Consider the following 6,000-nt stretch of genomic DNA (forward strand, 5'->3'; position numbering starts at 1 on the left):
GTTCCTGCTCTCGCTCTCTCTCTGTGTGTCAAATAAATAAATAAAATCTTTCAAAATATATATATATATACATTTGAAACTATTTTATAGTGTTAACTACACACACACAGACACACACACACTTTCCAGATAACTATATATTATCTATAGATAACTGTTTTTCTTATCTTTTTTCCAGATAACTATATTATATATTTTGATTGCTAGTTAGTGGCAAAACTTATTGACTTATTGAGGCTTCCAGCCTTCAATAATTTGAAGTTAAAGAATAAGTATCTAGGGGCGCCTGGGTGGCTCAGTCGTTAAGCGTCTGCCTTCGGCTCAGGTCACGATCCCAGGGTCCTGGGATCGAGCCCCTCATCGGGCTCCCTGCTCAGCGGGAGGCCTGCTTCTCCCTCTCCCACTCCCCCTGCTTGTGTTCCCTCTCTCACTGTGTCTCTCTCTGTCAAATAAATAAATAAAAAATCTTTAAAAAAAAAAAAAAGAATAAGTATCTAAATACAGGTAAGAGAAAGGATATTAATAAAGATATTGTCAGCAATTAAAGGAAATGGTGGTTGGGTAATGGTACCAGGGAATGAAAAAAGCAAGAAGAAAAGAATGGGGTCAGGCGGATGAGGATAGGTGTAGTAAACTTAATAATCACCATTTATTGGGTGCTGACTATGTGCAGGGCACTTTACATGTGGTGTCTCACTGACACTTCCTTTAGAGAAGATAATAGTAACCCCAGCATCCAGAGAAGAGAATTGGAGCCCAGGGAACCAGAATGTAAGAGAGCTGATTTTAATTGGATCTATTTGCTTTTTCTATTAAACTATGCTGCCTCTCAGGTGTGTAGAGCACATTGGATTCTTGTGAGAAAGAAGAAGAAAGGTAAGATTATTATATTCTCTTTGAATGAACATTTTGTTCCTAAACTTACTGTTATTTTGTAATAAGAGTATGCTACTATACATAATACACATACATATACAGTTGACCCTTGAACAACACAAGTTTGAATTGCATGGGTCCACTTATATGCAGATTTTTTTTCGATAAATATAGTACCATAAATGTATTTTTTCTTCCTTATGATTTTCTTAATAACATTTCCCTTTCTCTAGCTTACTTTAAGAATACAATATATAATACATAAAACATACAAAGTATGTGTTAATTGATAGCTTATGTTATTGGTAAGGCTTCAGTCAATAGTAGGGTATTAGTAGTTAAGTTTTAGGGGAGCCAAAAGTAACATGCATTATTCAAGAGGTGTCAGTCCCCCAACCCCTGCATTATTCAAGAATCAACACTACATATATATGTATATACATGTTCACATACATATATACATAGATACTTATTATTTATATGATAATAATGATAATTTTATCTGTATCTATATTTCTTTATCTCCAAAGCAGGATTTTTCATGGTGATCCAGGCAACATTGTGCTATCATGTCTGTCTGATTTTGTTAGTGGGAGTCAGCTGGATGCCAGGCCTGAGCACTCTTGAGTAGGGTTCAGCAGAATTTTTAAAGGGCTAGATAGTAAATATTTTTGGCTTTGTGGCCCATGTGTTCTTTTGTCACAGCTACTCAATTCTGTTGCAGCATGAAAGTAGCTATAAACAATAGCCAGATGAATGGGTGTGGCCATCTTCCAATTATATTTTATTTACAAACTAGACCATGGGCCAGATTTGGGTCTATGGGCTGTAGTTTGCTGACCCTTGCTCATAAGTCTGTTCCATGATGAAATGCCATGATCACATAAACGCATTAATAAACCAAAGCTTCCGCTGCACACATGAAACTCTCAGAGGCTGAGTCAGGTAGAGAGAATGTGGATGGCAACTGTTGGAGCTCCCAGAGAGTTGAAAAAAAGTGAGATGGAACTCTGACACACCAGAGTTGTTGTCTTATCATAGCCTGACTGCAGAGAGAAGGTGAAAAATATTGGTGTTGGCCATGGAGCTTTTCATAAAGATAATGATACTATTCCATAGACAAATTGAGATTATAGTTTATATTTATTATATGTTAGAAAAGTGTGTAAGTTTTAAAGTCTTTTTTAAATAGTTAAACTTAGTTTTAATATTAATAGTTAGCTTAGTAGTTTTATAAAAAGACAAGGTGGCTAGGCCAAAGAGTGATTTTCTAGTTATGATAAATTCACTTTTGAATGTCATTGATCTTAGTTTCATCAAGGGTGTAAGAGGCTGGGCTGAATTCAAATTGGGATCCACTGACCTGACTTAGCTGCTCAAGAATCTAGGACTCTGAGAAGAGATGGGTCCAGAATAATCCTGTTCTAAGCAACAAGGTTACATGGAGTCACTGTGCATATAGTATACCGTTTACAGAGAGCAGTATGAATTTTAGTTTGCTTCCAGTTTGGACCCGGACTTTCTTATACAGCTTTTTTGTTTGTTTCCTTCCTAGAGTTTCTAATTACCTGTTTTTGTGTTTCTAATTTCTGTTTTTGTGTTGACATGAGGATAATGTGCCTTTATCTTAGAATACAATCTATCTAGCTTCCATTTTTAAATAAAAATTTCTATTTAATTTTTTGAATATGGGATACATTCCCACAAGTCAAAGATCAGGAATTCTAAAGCAATCCCCTTCCCACTTCATTTTTATATTTGCTCAGTTCCCACAATAGGTAGCTACTTTTATTAGTTTCTTAATAATCCTTTCATTGAATTTTTCTTTGTACATAAGCTGGAGCACCTAATTATTTTTTTTCTCTTCCCCTTTTTTACACAAGGGACAACATAAATATTTTTCTGCATCTTATTCTTCACCTAACAGTGTATCTTGGCGATCCTTTTGTGTTAATCCATAAAGAGCTTTATCATGTGTTTTTACAGCTGTACAGTTTTCCATTGTATAAATAATCATGATATATTTAATTCTCAGTTTACTGACATTCTAATCTTTGGCTAATGCTGATAATGTTGCAACGAATAACCCTGTCTGTTTGTCATTTTACATGTGCCTAAGCACATGATAAATTCCTAAGAGCGAATTTCTGGAGCAAAGGTTATGTCCATTTGAATTCTCATAATTATTGGCAATCTGTCCTCTCTACAGGTTGAACCATTTAAAACTTCTGGTAGTAATATATGAAAATACACATTTGTTCAGCAGCATCACACTATTCTAAAATCTTCTGGTTTTTGCTAGTGTGATGAGTGAGAAATAGTATCTAAGTATAGGTTTAATATACATTCCCTTTATTATGAATCAAGTTGAGCATCTTCTCATGTGTTTTGTGAACTGCTTATATATTTTTTCTGTGAATTTTTATGTCCTTCAAAAATTTTTTTTATTAGAGTTCAGCCTCTTTCTTGTCTATATCTGGATATTTTATATTCTAGGGAGATTAGCCTTCTGCTCTCATGAATTGCAAATATTTTCCTGATTTGTCATTTATCTTTTTTTAATTTAAATTTGATTAGCCAACATATAATACATCATTAGTTTTAGATGTAGTGTTCAATAATTCATCAGTTGTGTATAATACCCAGTGCTTATTACATCACGTGCCCTCTTTAATACCCATTACCTAGTTGCCCCATTCCCTCACCCACCTCCCCTTCCACAACTCTCAGTTTGTTTCCCAGAGTCAAGAGTCTCTCATGGTTTTTCTCCCTCTCTGATTTCTTCCCATTCAGTTTTCCCTCCCTTCCCCTATGATCCTCTGCACTATTTCTTATATTCCACATATGAGTGAAATCATATGATAATTGTCTTTCTCTGATAGACTTATTTCACTTAGCATACTACCCTCCAGTTCCATCCATGTCAATGTAAATGGTAGGCATTCATCTTTTCTGATGGCTGAGTAATATTCCATTGTATATATAACCACATCTTCTTTATCCATTCATCTGTTGAAGGGCATCTCGGCTCCTTCCACAGTTTGGCTATTGTGGACATTGTTGCTATGAGTATTGGGGTGCAGGTGCCCCTTCATTTCACTACATCTGTATCTTTGGGGTAAATACCCAGTAGTGCAATTGCTGGTTTGCAGGGTAGCTCTATTTTTAACTTCTTGAGGAAACTCCATACTGTTTTCCAGAGTGGCTGCACCAGTTTGCATTCCCACCAACAGTGCACGAGGGTTCCCCTTTCACCACATTCTCACCAACATTTGTTGTTTCCTCTCTTGTTAATTTTAGCCATTCTGACAGGTGTAAGGTGGTATCTCATTGCGGTTTTGATTTGTATTTCCCTGATGACAAGTGATGTTGAGCATTTTTTAAAATGTGTCTGTTGACCATTTTTATGTTTTCTTTGGAGAAATGTCTGTTCATGTCTTCTGCCCATTTCTTGACTGGATTGTTTGTTTTTTGTGTGTTGAGTTTGATAAGTTCTTTCTAGATCTTGGATACCAGCCCTTTATCTGATATGTCATTTGGTGCAAGTGTAAGTGGGATTGATTCCTTAATTTCTCTTTCTTCAGTCACATTGTTAATGTATAGAAATGCAACTGATTTGTGTGCATTGATTTTATATCCCACCACATTGCTAAATTGCTGTATGAGTTCTAGCAATTTTGAGGTGGAGTCTTTTGAGTTTTCCACATAAAGTATCATGTCATCTGCAAAGAGTGAGAGTTTGACTTCTTCTTTGCCAATTTGAATGCCTTTTATTTCTTTTTGTTGTCTGATTGCTGTGGCTAGGACTTCTAGTATTATGTTGAATAATAGTGGTGAGAGTGGGCATCCTTGTTGTGTTCCTGACCTTAGGGGAAAGGCTCTCAGTTTTTCCCCATTGAGAATGATATTTGCTGTGGGCTTTACATAGGTGGCTTTTATGATATTGAGGCATGTTTCCTCTATCCCTATACTTTGAAGAGTTTTAATTAAGAAAAGATGCTGTATTTTGTCAAATGTTTTTTCTACATTAATTGAGAGGATCATATAGTTCTTGTCTTTTATTAATGTGATCTGTCACATTGATTGATTTGTGAATATTGAACCACCCTTGTATCCCAGGAATAAATCCCACTTGATCGTGGTGAATAATCCTTTTAATGTACTGTTGGATCCTATTGGCTAGTATGTTGGTGAGTATTTTGGCATCCATGTTCATCAGGGATATTGGTCTGTAATTTTCCTTTTTGATGGGGTCTTTGTCTGGTTTGGGGAATCAAGGTAATGGCCTCATAGAACGAGTTTGGAAGTTTTCCTTCTATTTCAATTTTTTGAAACAGCTTCGGTAGAATAAGTATTGTTTCTTTTTAAATTTTTGGTAGAATTCCCCTGGGAAGCCATCTGGCCCTGGACTCTTGTTTTTTGGGAGGTTTTTGATTACTGTTTCAATTTCCTTCCTGGTTATTGGTCTGTTCAGATTTTCTATTTCTTCCTGTTTCAGTTTTGGTAGTTTTAAGTTTCCAGGAATGCATCAATTTCTTCCAGATTGCCTAATCTGTTGGCATATGATTGCTCATAATATGTTAAAATTTTCTGTATTTCCTTGGTGTTGGTCATGATCTTTCCCCTTTCATACATGATTTTATTAATTTGGGTCCTTTCTCTTTTCTTTCTGGTAAGTGTGGCTAGAGGTTTATCGATCTTTTTAATTACTTCAAAGAACCAGCTTCTAGTTTCACTGATCTGTTCTGCTGTTCTGGTTTCTATTTCATTGATTTCTGCTCTAATCTTTATTATTTCTCTTCTCCTGCTGGGTTTAGGCTTTATTTCCTGTTCTTTCTCCAGCTCCTTTTGGTGTAAGGTTAGCTTGTGTATTTGAGATTTTTCTAATTTTTTGAGAGAGGCTTGTATTGCAATGTAGTTCCCTCTTAGGACTGCCTTTGCTGTATCCCAAAGGTTTTGAACAGATGTGTTTTCATTCTCATTAATTTCCATGAATTTTTAAAATTCTTCTTTAATTTCCTGGTTGACCCACTCATTCTTTAGTAGGATGCTCTTTAACCTCCAAGTGTTTGAGTTCCTTCCAAATTTCCTCTTGTGATTGAGTTCAAGTTTCAAAGCATTGTG

The sequence above is a fragment of the Leptonychotes weddellii genome, chromosome 11 (assembly GCF_054177405.1).
Source record: "Leptonychotes weddellii isolate Sample4059 chromosome 11, ASM5417740v2, whole genome shotgun sequence".
Classification (NCBI taxonomy): Eukaryota; Metazoa; Chordata; class Mammalia; order Carnivora; family Phocidae; genus Leptonychotes; species Leptonychotes weddellii.